This window comes from Xenopus laevis, chromosome 3S (genome assembly GCF_017654675.1).
Source record: "Xenopus laevis strain J_2021 chromosome 3S, Xenopus_laevis_v10.1, whole genome shotgun sequence".
Classification (NCBI taxonomy): Eukaryota; Metazoa; Chordata; class Amphibia; order Anura; family Pipidae; genus Xenopus; species Xenopus laevis.
In genome coordinates this window covers 123,330,045-123,344,840 of record NC_054376.1, presented here as the reverse complement: position 1 = coordinate 123,344,840, position 14,796 = coordinate 123,330,045, and the positions used below count along the sequence as shown (strand labels likewise).

Sequence of the window (14,796 nt, the reverse complement as noted above, 5' to 3'; positions counted from 1 at the left end):
GATCTTTGCGTCTATGGCCACCTTTACCTGAATTGACAGAACACTATCAAAACAGTGGACAGTGTTGATTTGCCAATGTTGTTCTCAAGCAAGGCAATAGCTGTTTAGCTCATCCTTGATCCTAGAGCCAAAGATCTTTCCATTACATTATTTCACACTAGGGGTCCCCAACCTTTTTTTTACCCTTGAGCCACAATCAAATGTAAAAAGAGTTGGGGAACAACACAAAAGTGAAAAATACCCTAGGTTGCCAAATTCGGGTTGTGATTTGCTATTTGGTAGACCTTTGTGGACTGACAGCCAACGGGAGGCTTTATTTAGCAGTATACCTGGTTTTTAAGGAACCAAAATTTGTCTCTAAACCTGGAATTGAAAAATAAGCACCTGCTTTGAGGCCATCAAGAGCAACATCAAGAGGTTGGTGAGCAAAATGTTATGAGCTGGTTGGGGAACACTGGTCTATTGGTGTCATATGGTAAAAGCATTTCCTGAGCAAGTCAACAGATACAGGTCAAAGTTGTTTTGCAGTCCCATATGGTCTAGCGGTTAGGATTCCTGGTTTTCACCCAGGCGGCCTGGGTTCGACTCCCGGTATGGGAAATGCTGCTTTTAGTATTCCAATTAATTTGCATTTGATTGGTCCAGTCTCAGCAGATTTCTGCTATGCATTTTTGGCCTTCACAATGATTCAAGACTAAAACATGAAAGGAGTAGGCCTGAGACCTAACAGCTGTTTTGATCTGGGTTCCATTCCCAGCCAATATTTGTGAATGTAATCTGAGCTCTTGCTTGAAAGTGCCCTATAAGTGCTTTTAATTGCATTTGGTGCTTAAATTCCTCCCATATGTGCCTCTGTTACCCAGAATTAGTTAAGTCCATTCTTAATGTGTTGGTGGTATAGTGGCGAGCGTAGCTGCCTTCCTAGCAGTTGACTTGGGTTTGATTCCCAGCCAACGCGCAGTTACTATTTTGCAGCAAAGATGAACACTTTTTAAAATAGTTGTCCCTTAAGTGACCCATAGGCTTGACTTCCATGAAGAGAAAACGGCAACAGATACAATCTCTAGAAAAATGTCCTTCGAGCCGGAATTGAACCAGCGACCTAAGGATTGCTATGATAGATCTACAGTCCTCCGCTCTACCAGCTGAGCTATCAAAGGTTGCGATTGCTTGTTGTATGGGGAAGATTGAAGGTTGTATCTAAAAGCTAAATCATTTGCAGGAAGCCTTACAGATGTCAAATCTGATGCCATTATAGTGACAGTGTTAAGGTGGCCATAGACGTAACAATTACAATCTTTCTTGGAAAAGATGTTTCCAAGAAAGATTGTTTGTTTCAATACACACGTGTAGAGCTGAATCTGACGGTTCAGCACTAACAATGGCCGATGTTTGGGTGCCTTCAAAGGCACTTGATCAAAATTTTCACAGCCTGATCAAAGAGCCGATATCCAAGTCTTCTGCCAATATCGGCCGGCTCTTTTCCCACCATACACGCACCGAATATCTTACGAAAAAAACATTTTGTACAATATTATCTGTGCATCTATGGCCACCTTTAGACTGAAGAGCTAAAGCGGCCATGGATCGTTGAAGAAAGGCAATTGTTCTTCATTTTTTCCTGGTCTGGTCAGTGCAAACATATCTACATCACAGTAATTTCATGGGATAGTTTTGTGACACACTCAACAGAAGTGAAAGCCTTCCCAAAAGCTGCCCCAGGTTAGAACTCACGACCTTCAGATTACGAGACTGAAGGGCTACCTACTGCGCTAACAAGGCCTCAAAACATGGTCAACACTATGTGTCATAATCCCAGCATTCCCTACTGCATATATCCTCTAAAAAATGCAGCAACTGAAACCATAGACTAAAGGTGGCCATACACGGGCCGATAAAAGCTGCCGACAGACTGTGTCGGCAGCTTATTGGCCCGTGTATGCGGGCCCCCGACGGGCTTCCCCGATCGAGATCTGGCCGAAAGTCGGGCAGATCTCGAACGGATGGGTTTAAAAATCCCGTCGGATCGCGGCCGCATCTGTTCGTTGATGCGGTCCCGCGATCCGACCGCCCGTTTGAGAATGCTAGGATCCGATCGTTGGGCCCTAGGGCCCACGATCGGATCTGCCCGATATTGCCCACCTCAAGGTGGGCATATCGGAGGGAGATCCGCTCGTTTGGCGACATCGCCAAACGAGCGGATCTATCCATGTATGGGGACCTTTAGGGACAGTCAAGGCAGGTTTATTAGCAACCAGACATGTAATAGGCAGACAATGCTCTCATCAGATCTTGCCTCTGAACTGGAATCCTCATTTCCCAAAGGGAGCATTCATGGTCATCGCACCCAAACCCATCCTACAAAATCCTTCTGCTAACATTTAAAGCCCTTCACTCCACTGCTCCTCTCTGCATTTCTTCACTTGTCTCCATGTAATTTCCCGGCTGTCTCCTTCAATCCTCTTAGAGCAGGGGTCCCCAACCTTTTTTACCTGTGAGCCAAATTCAAGTGTAAAAAAACGAATGTTTGTCCTCAAAAAGGCTAAAGCCTTTACAGGAACCCTAACAAATGTGACAACTGCTGCCAATATAGTGACAGTGTTACACTGAACATCTAATGGTCTCGGGTTTCGGCTGGTGAAGCCACTGCTTTTGAGACCATTTTAACTAGATGCCAGGCGAGCAAATCAGCAGCAAGCAAAGCCACAGGTGATATGTGGAAATTTGGCCCCTGGTATTGCTAAATTGGTCTCACTGTCAGAGGTCTCACTCTCTGTCAGAAAATACCTCCTCAGTCGCCATTTGGAATGACCTGAGCATATTTGACATCTGCAAAGGGTAAACTGTACCCATAAAGATCAACAGAAATGCTTTCATACCAACCTAAAATTTGTCATAAAGGCTCACAATGGAATTTGTATTTTCCAGGTGGGGGATTAGCTCAAATGGTAGAGCGCTCGCTTAGCATGCGAGAGGTAGCAGGATCGATGCCCGCATCCTCCAGGAGGTTGCACTTTTCATTGTGGATTGCTACTGTGCTTTTCGTTGTTGTTTAAATAGAGAGATGAGTGGAAATGTCCCAAAGAACTCTAGTCCTTGAGTATGGGACAACTTCAACTTCTTACCTCATTAAAAGGGAATTGACGGAACACTATCAAAAGAGTGATTCATGCACTGCACTGACTGTTGTCATTTGTGGACAGTGTTGATTTGCCAATGTTGTTCTCAAGCAAGGCAATAGCTGTTTAGCTCATCCTTGATCCTAGAGCCAAATATCTCCATCACATTATTTTACACCAGGGGTCCCCCAACCTTTTTTTTACCCTTGAGCCACAATCAAATGTAAAAAGAGTTGGCGAGCAACACAAAAGTGAAAAGTCCCTAGGGTGCCAAATTCAAGCTGTAATTTGTCATTTGGTAGCCCCTTTGTGGACTATCTTTATTTAGCAGTATACCTGGTTTTTATTTGTCTCTAAACCTGGAATTGAAAAATAAGCACCTGCTTTGAGGCCATCAAGAGCAACATGAAGGGGACAAGTATTATAACAAATACAATGTGGTATGAGACACAGTAGGAAGGATGTCCTTGCCCAGAGCTTACAGTCTAAGTGGGTGGACAACATACAGGCAAAAATTGGAGGACAAAATGCACAATGTTTTGGCATTGGCCCTTAAGTGCAGGACTAGACTAGACAAAATAATATGCTAGTGCTCCAGAAGCTAGAATCTGAAAGATTGTTCCTTATGGTGGAATGCAAGGATGGAATTCCAGAGGTAAAGAGCATTGAGATAGAAAGGTCAAGATGAGACATAGCGGTGGGTTTGGGTGGTCCGAAAAGACAGTGACTCTAAGAGGAGTGAAGGAGACAGCCATGGACATGGAGACAAGTGAAGAAGTAGGTTCTAATTGTGGACCTGAACATACAGAACAATGAGAAGGAATGTCAGCTAGTGGGCTATCAGTCAGATACTAGAGAGTATCAGACAGTGCAAGGCTGTCGTTCTTCAAGAGTCCAGATCTGAAACAGTGTTCCTCTACTGGACATGTGGCATTTAGTTGAACATAGAGAGTCCAGTCTGGGGCCCCATGACAGAAAAGGGCCCAGAGAAAAGGGAAAGTCTGATTTGTGTGGTTTGTTGAGATTGTAGCCGAGTAATGGGGCATGTCATTCAGTTTGGGCATGTTGTTTAATGGAGCCCAGTTCTACATCCTTAGCAGGAACCACTTCCCAGGGGTGAGGAGGGCAGTAGGCATTATGGGGCTCCATAACTTCTGATTTCGGCAGTGTTGGACTGGGGGGGCCCACCAGGGCTGCCACCTCAGAGCCCCCCATCCCAGTTGCAAGTTCCTCCACTCCAATCATGAACCCACCACACCCCAGCAGTAGGGTCCTCCCACCCCACTCATGAGCCCACCCCAGATGCAAGCTCCAGCCAAAATCAAACCTGACGCTAACCTGCCCAACTCCCTCCCACCTTCATTATACCATGAGGATTGGAGGGTGCCCAAAGTATCCAACAGGGAAAATGCTTAGGTTCAGAACGAGGGCCGGGGCCCACCGGGTGTCCCACTGGCCTAGTTCAACCCTGGGTGGTGGCCCTGAGCTTGGTTCACTAAATTCATGTTGAAGGCATATTTAAGTAGGGCTTTGAAGCTTTGCTTCCTGCTCTGCTGTGTAAAAAAAGTGTCTCCTAGGGCTACAATTTGCCCTCTAAGGTGTGCAGAATAATCAATAGCGCAACACGGTAAATTGCACCTCGTTCCCTTTATATCGCCATGACTGTGTTCAGTTGCAGAAAGGTTAAGCTGTTATTGTGCACAGTTCTACTGAATGTTATAGTATTTTCTTTATCAGAGAAAAGTATAATTACAGCCTCATCAAGCCATTTCAATGGAAAAAAAACCTGAATAAATATAACCAGCTGAGGTCATAGACTAAATTATAGGTTCCCCGGCCCAGAAATTCTTCCCTTTTAGCCACGGCCAGACTTAAATATAGGTTGGGCTAGCTTTATTCTGTGCAAGGACGGGGAAGTACTCTATGGATGAGAGATGATTACTCTTTATACATATAGCACTTTACAAAAATATACAAAATATCATCTCAATGCCTAGTACACAAGGGTCTCAGACAGTGTTAGGGCACAATAAAAGGACAATGTATTGTATTTATATGTAGTTTAGCTTTATTTTCCCTGAAACAGGCATAGCTTGCAGGTACAGAACATTTCTATTCCAATCATTTGCATTTGTAGACAAAATAGGAGCTGCCATATTACTTTCTTCAGCTCAGGCTATTGTGTTAAACACGTGCAATCTATTCATACCCACTGGGAGTGATGCATTGATGCAGTGTGTAGAGAATACCATGGGGAACACCATGGCAGATCCTACACATATGCTAATAGACTCCATTCAAATAAATTAGCTAATATGTCGTCCTGGGGGGCCTACGGCCTCTGGCAGTTGATTAAGAGTTAAAAGTTTCATGAACTTATTCAGTTCTCCCCCCAGTTACCCCACGCTGTGGTCCAGTCCAATTAAATTAAGTAGTGTATGGTTTATAAAAGGTCAGTGAAACTTGATTAATGATACCTGATTCCATAGATTGAAAGGAAACCATGATACTCGTAGGAACCATTTCCCATCATCCCATAGGCTTATAACCTTATTCCATTGGGAAGTGGATGAATTCTGGAACTTGAAGTCCTTTTTATTACCATAGTGGGTGTTGCACAGGGTGGTAGTGTGTACAGAGAGTGACCGGTTGAAGGCGACTTCCTAGTTCTTAGGACCCAGACCAAAGGGCGGCCATACTTGACTCATCAACTACAGGAGTCTGAGATTATTATCCAAACAGCTTTCGAGCGATGACATAAGAGATCCATTTCTAAAGGGTTCATTGAAAAACCAAAACCCACAATTACATTAAAGTGCCCTGGAACAAATCCCGCTTATTACATGAAGTTCTCGGAACGGCTTACAGTTTGACTTAACCCCTTGGTTGTTATCAAACAGCCACAGCGCTGAGTTAAAGCGAGACCCACTAAATCCGCAAAAGCTTCAGATGTGAGATAAGATCTGCAACAGCCCATCTGTTCTGCCCATTTCCTTTCACGGGCAGACTTTATTGGCTCTCTCTATTGCTCCATGTTCATCAACTTCTCCATAAGCCAAATGTCCTCTTCACATAACAGTGACCCAAACTGTGGATTCCCTATCACACATCCTGAGCACATAACTTGTGGTGTGAAAGAGGTGCCATGGTCGTGCAACAATAGGGGATCCTGGGTCACACCAGACATTTGAGGAACCCGATGACCTGGGTAATATACTCTTCTCCTTTCTCAAACTCCCTTAAAGGATAAGTAAACCTTTAAAATAAGTGAATGTAGAATTGATGCGGGGGCTATTCTAAGCACTTTTGTAATTTACATTCATTGTTTATTTTCTTTCTATTCCAAGATATTAAGGGATACATGTGCTGTTAATATGAATGAATTTTGTTACAACAGCGCCACCTGCTGGTCAGTTTCCCACCAGTCTGACCACCAAGTAGTCAAGGAAGTTGTCAGGAGAAAGAAAGAGGCTGCTCTGATGTTCTTCTGCTTAGGAAAAGATGTGAGAACGGGTTGTAATTCGTTTCCTAAGCAGAAGAACGTCAGAGCTGCCTCTTTCTTTCTCCTGACAACTTCCTTGACTACTTGGTGGTCAGACTGGTGGGAAACTGACCAGCAGGTGGCACTATTGTAAGAAAATTCATTCATATTAACAGTACATGTATGCCCTCCAGCAGATGGTATCCCTTGCACTATAACCCTTGGTTACCCTGGATTGTGGGTAAAACTGTTGCAGGTCAGGTTTGATGTGGTAGGGGAAATAAAACTGCAGCTCGTCGGTTAATGGTTCAGGGTGGTGTCTAAAGTTTCCTTTGTGGTCAGTAGATTCCCCACTCCCAACACTGATTATGACCACTCCAAATGCCCAAGAACATGGACACCCTAGTCACTTGTCAGTTGTAAGTGCAATGGCATTTGAAGGTCCTAAAGCTTCTGGACAGCTAGGGGGAAACACTGCAGAAAGGATAAATTTCATGGTCAAGTTTACAATACAAACACACAGCTGACGTTTGGTGTTGACAGTTGCATATAGATTGTGATTTTCTCAGCTGGGCAGAAAGGCCTTCTGCCTTTCAGCCTGTCATCCTGTTACTGTCTTCACCTTTGCCCCCAAAACATTTGGACTTGGAATCCCAAGTGCCCAGCAGGACCTCCAGCTCAACCTGAAGAGTTGACCTGGTCATGACTTGGTTCTATCCGCGCCCCGCTCAATCCCGTCTTGACTTCCATACTCAGATCCTTATGTAGCACATGTGGCAGGCAGAAACGGGCCTATAAATATCCATAATATAAACAAGATCAACCAACTGTGGGTGTTTGCGAAGTCAGGAATGACTTCAGTGTTTCTTTTTCCCCATCAGAAGTGGAGGTGCCACGTGCCTGAAATGCTTCAAATAGATGCAGGCTCAACGGCATATCAGAGTATGAAAGAAGAAAGTATCCCCAAATATCAGTCTGTTTAGTCTTTTCTGTGGCTATTCCCTTTGATCCCCTAGGAACAGCTGGAGCAGGCATTTTAATGGGAGAGTGAAGTGCATGACATTGATCAGTTCTACTCGTGAGTAGCACAGAGAAACCGGGGAATGTTGGCTTTAAAATGCTTATCCTTGTGTCATTGTACAAACCATCAGTCAAATACAATTATCCTCCCTTGTGCCTGACGCACAGCCGCTACAATTACTCACTGTTGTACATTACTCATATCTGTACCGCTGTCACTTCTTATTATTTGTACTCACTATTGTTCCTCATACCTCCTTCCGTGTACAACTATTCCTACCTCAAACAATTACTCACTCTTGTTCCCAACTGTTGTCTTATATAATTACTCCTATTCCTAACTACTGCCTTGTACAATTAGTTAGACCCATTTCCAATTCCTGCCTTGTGGTCGCTTATGTTCATAACTATTGCCTTTTACAATTACTCATACTCATTAATAACTTCTGCCTTGTACAGTTACTGACTCTTTTTCCTTACTACTGTCTTGTACAACTACTCTTACCCATTACTCCTGCCTTGTACAGTTACTCGCTCTTGTTCCTAACTATTGCCTTGTACAACTTTTGATAACTCCTGCCTTGTACACTCTTGTTCCTAACTATTATCTTGTATAATTACTCATATTCATTAATAACTTCCATTCCCAACTTCTGCCTTGTACATTTACTCACTCTTGTTCCTAACTATTTTCTTATATAGATACTCAGTCCCATTTCTAACTTCTGCCTTATATATTTACTCACTCTTGTTCCTAACTATTGTCTTATATAGATACTCTGTCTCATTTCTAACTTCTGCCTTATATATTTACTCACTCTTGTTCCTAACTATTGTCGTATATAGATACTCTGTCTCATTCCTAACTTCTGCCTTATATATTTACTAACTCTTGTTCCTAACTATTGTCTTATATAGATAGTCCCTTTCCCAACTTCTGCCTTATACAGTATATTTACTCATTCTTTTTCCCTAACTATTGTCTTAAATAGATACTCAGTCTCATTTCTAACTTCTGCCATGTGCAATTACTCGCTGTTGTTCCTAGATATTGTCCAATTACTCATACTCATTGTAACTCCTTTCCTGTACAATTACTTGCTACTAATGCTGACTCAGGAACAAGGTCACTTTAGGGATGTCTCTTATTCCTAATAAAGTGGCATGGCCATCCCCAGTGGCATAAGTAGAATTGAATGCTACAATAAAAATATTTACATATATCCCCCCCTCGTACATGTACATACAGAGCTCGTATCACCCACAGCATGGGACCTCTCGCCCCACCTGTCCTTGACCCATTAATACTTTCTGCTGCCCCTATTGTTCACTCCAGGTCGAATCAATGAGGCCAGAAAGTAAAATGGGAGGTGGGCTAAAAAGCTGACGGACACAGCATGGGGACCAGCGGGATGCTCTGAGGACCATTCGGGGATATTAGTTGCCCGGCAAGCAATCGCCTCTTCTTCGGGCGACTAATATCCCCGAATGGTCCTCAGAGCAGTTCATTTGAAGCACTCCAAGTGCCATCCCGTCGGTGATTTAGATTCTAGCCGGCGGGAAGGCAATTTGGGGAGATTAGTCTAAATCTCCCTGAATCTCCACGTGTGTCTCTGCCCTTAAAATGCAAATCTTATTAGTGACAATTGTATCTTTGCTTATCTGAAATTGTTACAAGTGTATCTAACTGCAGGTGCTGAGTGTTCTGGTCTCTCTGTCAAAAGGCCTCTTATTTAAATAAGTTTCAATATTTTTAATAAAATCCAGGACTGCGGGCTGAACTATAAAAATAAGGACTGTGCCGCAGAAAATGGGAGGTATGGTAATAAAAACAGTACCTTGTACAGCGACTGCACCCCCTCGGGGCCCGTCGGTGGTTTGCGCTATTGCAAATCTGCTGTGATTTCTGCTTACGAGGTGGGGGGCCCGGCTGCATAGTCTTCACCCAGGCCCCATGCTGGATAGTTCCATTACTGACCTTGTACTTGGTCCCAACTAAAATATAATTAATGCATTTGGCGGCAAAACTGTTGAGTACACTTACATGAACGGATATCCAAATTACAGAAAGATCCCTTATCTGGAAAACTCCAGGTCCCAAGCATTCTGGATAACAATTCACCCCTTTCCATGGGCCAAATCCTCTTCCATTCAGCTCCTTTCTCATGTATAACGCCCCCCATCTTTCTTTCTATTCCCCCTGCAGGCTTCCCTATGAAGTTATTCAGTGAGGGCTGAATTATATTGAAATTATGATACAAAATCTTTAAAGCCCTTGAGCAGATTGGGGTCCATAAACATGTCTTATGGGTCACATCTATCTCACAGGCATCAGCTGAAACTGCCAGTTACTTGTATCTGACATATGCTGAGTACCTGCACCGCTCCTGTTATGCCCAAATATCTGATTTATGTAACGACTGCCCAAAGCACTCAGCTCCTGTCCTCTGTTCCTGCTATGGACTTAATATATGAACGTTTCCCTTTAACTGCAATGGGAAAGACCTTGTCACTGGCGTGAGAGACTCCTGAGCATTGAGCTCCCTGCTTGTCCCATATTATAAGTGAAATAAGAACAGTACTTGTATAATACATTAGGCACATGTGAGAGCATTAGTAATTAGCATTAAGCTGCTGCATAGTCTGTCCGTGTTCCTCTTCTCTTTACAGCCCCCGTCGGACCCCACTAATATGTTCAGCTGTCTAACAGCCCTGCCTGTGACATTGTATAACTACAGCTAATGTTACACTTATATCCCTGCACAGAGCTCAAAGCAAAGGCTCAATGTCAGGGAATGTGCAAGTCCTTCAAAGGAATCCGGCACAGAATATAAACTATTCCCTGTACTGACAGATGTGCTCAGAGATGTCACGGACTCAAACACGCCAGGAGCTCACGTGTTCTCTTGTGTCACTGTATCACCCTCAGACTCATGTCCCATAGTTCCCTCCTGTCTGTGTCACTGTATCACCCTGCAGTGGGAGGGACAGACTCATGTCCCATAGTTCTCTCCTGTCTGTGTCACTGTATCACCCTGTAGTGGGAGGGACAGACTCATGTCCCATAGTTCCCTCCTGTCTGTGTCACTGTATCACCCTGCAGTGGGAGGGACAGACTCATGTCCCATAGTTCCCTCCTGTCTGTGTCACTGTATCACCCTGCAGTGGGAGGGACAGACTCATGTCCCATAGTTCCCTCCTGTCTGTGTCACTGTATCACCCTGCAGTGGGAGGGACAGACTCATGTCCCATAGTTCCCTCCTGTCTGTGTCACTGTATCACCCTGCAGTGGGAGGGACAGACTCATGTCCCATAGTTCCCTCCTGTCTGTGTCACTGTATCACCCTGCAGTGGGAGGGACAGACTACATGTCCCATAGTTCCCTCCTGTCTGTGTCACTGTATCACCCTGCAGTGGGAGGGACAGACTCATGTCCCATAGTTCCCTCCTGTCTGTGTCACTGTATCACCCTGCAGTGGGAGGGACAGACTCATGTCCCATAGTTCCCTCCTGTCTGTGTCACTGTATCACCCTGCAGTGGGAGGGACAGACTCATGTCCCATATATAATATAATAAAATGTTCCTGACTAAGCCCTAATATCCCATAACCGAGTTCCTGGTCGTTGCTTATTATTCGTCGCTGGGAGGCATTAACTAATCAGAGCAGTATTTAGAGAAAGTAATTTTAGAAGGTAAATGATAAAAGTCCTTTAAATATATTTTTAGTGATATGGGACCAGATGCCCTGAGCCTGCGCCTGATGGATGAGATTTGGAATCTGCTGGAACTACTTACCTTATCTGATTGTGATTGGGAAAGTTCCTGGGTTTGAGTGCATATAAATAAATATATAGAGTAGAGACGTCTGGCAGACACTCAGAGAAAACTTTATTTATTCTATTTATCACTTCCTACTTGATGTCGGGGTAAATAGGAGGAAAAACAGAATCCATCAGCCATCCAGACTAGAGGAGGAAATTCTGGATCCAGAGAGGGGGAGATAAAGCTCTGGCTTCCTGACGATGAAATGCAAATTATAACAGGAAAGAAATAACATGGAGACTGCAGGTGCTGTAGAACTACAAGTCACACTCATCCTTCCTAACTAACTCAGCTGATACGGGACGCTAGGAACGTAATGTTAAGCACTTTGTTTTTCTAAACTGAGACCTCAATAGCATGAAGAAAGACTAGAGCTGGAAGGAATTAACCCTTTATGCTGAGGTTAGTGGGGGGATTAACTGTATCCACTACAGCTGCAAAGAGTTTTAGAGACTTTAACTGACTTCTATATTCTCACACCTCAGGGGGTAGTTTGCTGATTCTGTAGCTAAATAATCATTATCTTGACCCCTCGGGTATAGGCTAGGGGCATGTTGTTAAATAAAGCAGGTGCTGGGCAAAATGTCATTTCTGGGTGTCAATTTCCTCCCTCTGTCTCTGACTCATGAGTCGCGTTCACACCAGACTTAATGTTCTTCAAACCGCACTCGTGGTGTTAGAGGCTGTACAGCAATAGTTGCTTGTGATATAAGTGCTACGGAGGTGTTAGAAATCAAAAGGCGTGGAATAATAATAATAAAACAAAAAGTATGAGTTTGTGGTAGCTTTTTAAGCAAGCGATATCAGGATGAGTATTAGCAGGCACTTTGCTGCACCTCAGGGGGGTCTTGTCACGTATCAGAGATATTGGGACAGATATAACAGATTCAGGTACGTTTTACATTTGATATATACGGTCTAGAATCTAAAGCGATCAACACTGGGGCATACCTCCCAACTGTCCCGTTTTATAGAGGGACAGTCCCTCTTTTGACAGCTCATTTGTACTGGAAAGTCCCGTTTTTCTCTGCACTGAACAGGCAGAAAAAGAAACAAAGTTTCTAACTTAATTGGCTTTTGGCAGAGAGCCCAGAACAACCACAGCTGCAGATAAGAAACTTTTGTAATACTTTTGAGATAAGCAAATACGTAATTGTAACAATATAAGATAACAGGTCCCTTGGGAGAACTTAGACTCACAGTAGAGTCTTGCAGCGGGTCGGATACCCGCGAGTTACCCACAAAAACCTGCGGTACCCTGCTGGTTGTGGGTAGAAGTTCCAGGTGCGGGTATAGACTCGGGTAGGCAGTTTCGCGGGTCGGGCCACGGGTCTTCTCAATAGCGATTTTTACTCCTTTTTTCGGATCATGTCTACTTCCGATGATGTCACTTCCGGTTTACAATGACAGCACTTCCTGATTCTTGATGGTCAGTGGGTTGCGGGTAAGGTACTTGTGGGTCGAGTCAAAGCAGGTAAGAATGCGGGTTGCGGGTCCAGGTTGCGGGTACGGGTCGGGTTCCAAGAAATGGATCCGCGCAGGACTCTTACTCACAGCTTAAAGAGCAATTCACCTTTATTAGCAAAATTATAATAACTGGACAAAAAAACACAGAAATATGTTCAAACTTTCATAACTTGCCAAATTTTGTAAAATGAACATGGTAATTAGGGGGTGTGGCCACAAAAATGGGCGTGGTAAATGTTACTGGGCCTTCAGCAGATTAATTTTAGGGCCCCCAACACAACCAGAGGTTGTCCTTTTTTATCAATATATATTGAAATTGCTCATTATTTAGGACCTTGTGGGGCCCCTAAAGCTCGTGGGGCCCCTGCAGCTGCAGGGTCTGCTTCCTCTGTAGTTACTCATCTGGATTAGGGGAAGAGTACAGTTACAAGGGGAAGTAGGGGGTGAAAACATAGGATAGGAATGGGAGAAATAGAGGTAGAAATTTTATTAGGTCAGCTCATCTGATAGAAGGACCAGAGTTTAGTTTCTAGGTCTAATATTGGTACAGGAAATTAATGTAAAGACTGGAAACTAAAAGCGCTTCTGGGTCTGCTCCTCCATTGCACTTGAGTCCAGCAAGAAGTTGTTTTATCTCATCTTAAGTCTCTATATTTAGATGAAGAAATTGGTTTTAGATATGGTAATACTGGTTTTAGGGAAAACATTTTTGACACTTTGGTCTCCCTACTTTGACATTCTGGAGTCTGATGATAAAGTCATTATTGGAAAGGTCATGTACAATTCTGATGAAGACTCTTTTCACTCATCTATTGATGTTCAAAGATAAATAGATGATTTGCTAAATGTGTCCATAAATATAGCAAATGTTTTATTTGCTTGGCTGGTAGAGAGGAAGATTTTATTTATTTTTATTCTGTATTCATTTATTTGTTCCTTGATTCATTTTTCTTTAAAGGGGTGGTTCACCTTTAAGGTAACTTTTATTATGTTATAGAACGGCCAATTCTAAGCAACTTTTGAATTGGTTTTCATTATTTATTATTTTTAGTTTTATAGTTATTTGTCTTTTTGCTCTGTAAGCATGTAAGCAATGTATTATTATTGCTACTTTTTATTACTCATCTTTCTATTCAGCCCTCTCCTATTCATATTCCAATCTCTTATGCAAATCAATGCATGGTTGCTAGGGGAATTCGGATCCTAGTTACCAGATTGCTTAAAATGCAAAATGAAGAGCTGCTGAATAAAAAGCTAAATAACTCAAAAACCTGTAAATTGATGGGCTTTATTGTAAGTCAATATTCTGTTGATTTTGCTCTTACTGTTTAATTATTAAATAGCAATAAACATAATCGTAAAAGAAAAGTCCAGTATGCAAGTTAAAGTGAATGGGGGCAAATGTGCTCTCTCTTTACTGTAATAGAGTCAATCTCCAGGTAAAAACAGTTCCAAGATCATCGCATTACTTCAATTTTGACGCCGGCGTTAAAGTCAGTGGGCGTCCGGATAATGCTAACGCCCGACGGTTTTGACACAATCAACTTTTCTGACGTGCGTCCAAAATTTTTTGACGCCGACTGCAGTTTCGCAAATTTATTCGCCGGTGGAGAAATGTGGAAATTCGCCACAAATTTGTGCCTTGTGAATTTATGCGCCCATCACTAGTATAAACACTTACCTGTGAATCAGTCAGGAAAGGTAGGGGTGGTTGGAGGCCTGTGCCTAGGGCAGTGTCTGATTTAAATCCACCACTACCTGTTGTAAGAGTTTATTTCTGCATGTACAGTATAATCTGAGACTCAGGACAAAGCAATATCTCAGTATCAAGCAATAGTGAAAAGGCCAAATTGGTAGGACAAGTGATGATGACATATCTCAATATT

At 43.1% G+C, this 14,796-nt stretch overlaps 2 non-coding genes across 2 annotated transcripts; one reads left to right on the top strand and one right to left on the bottom strand.

Annotated features, from left to right (window-relative positions):
• The first annotated feature begins 528 nt into the window (after positions 1-528).
• On the top strand, positions 529-600 carry trnae-uuc. The gene has a single exon. It is a non-coding gene; the product is annotated as a tRNA-Glu (tRNA).
• A 474-nt stretch (positions 601-1,074) lies between these two features.
• Positions 1,075-1,160, bottom strand: trnay-gua. Its single transcript is given in 2 exon segments — positions 1,075-1,110; positions 1,124-1,160. It is a non-coding gene; the product is annotated as a tRNA-Tyr (tRNA).
• Positions 1,161-14,796: the final 13,636 nt, after the last annotated feature.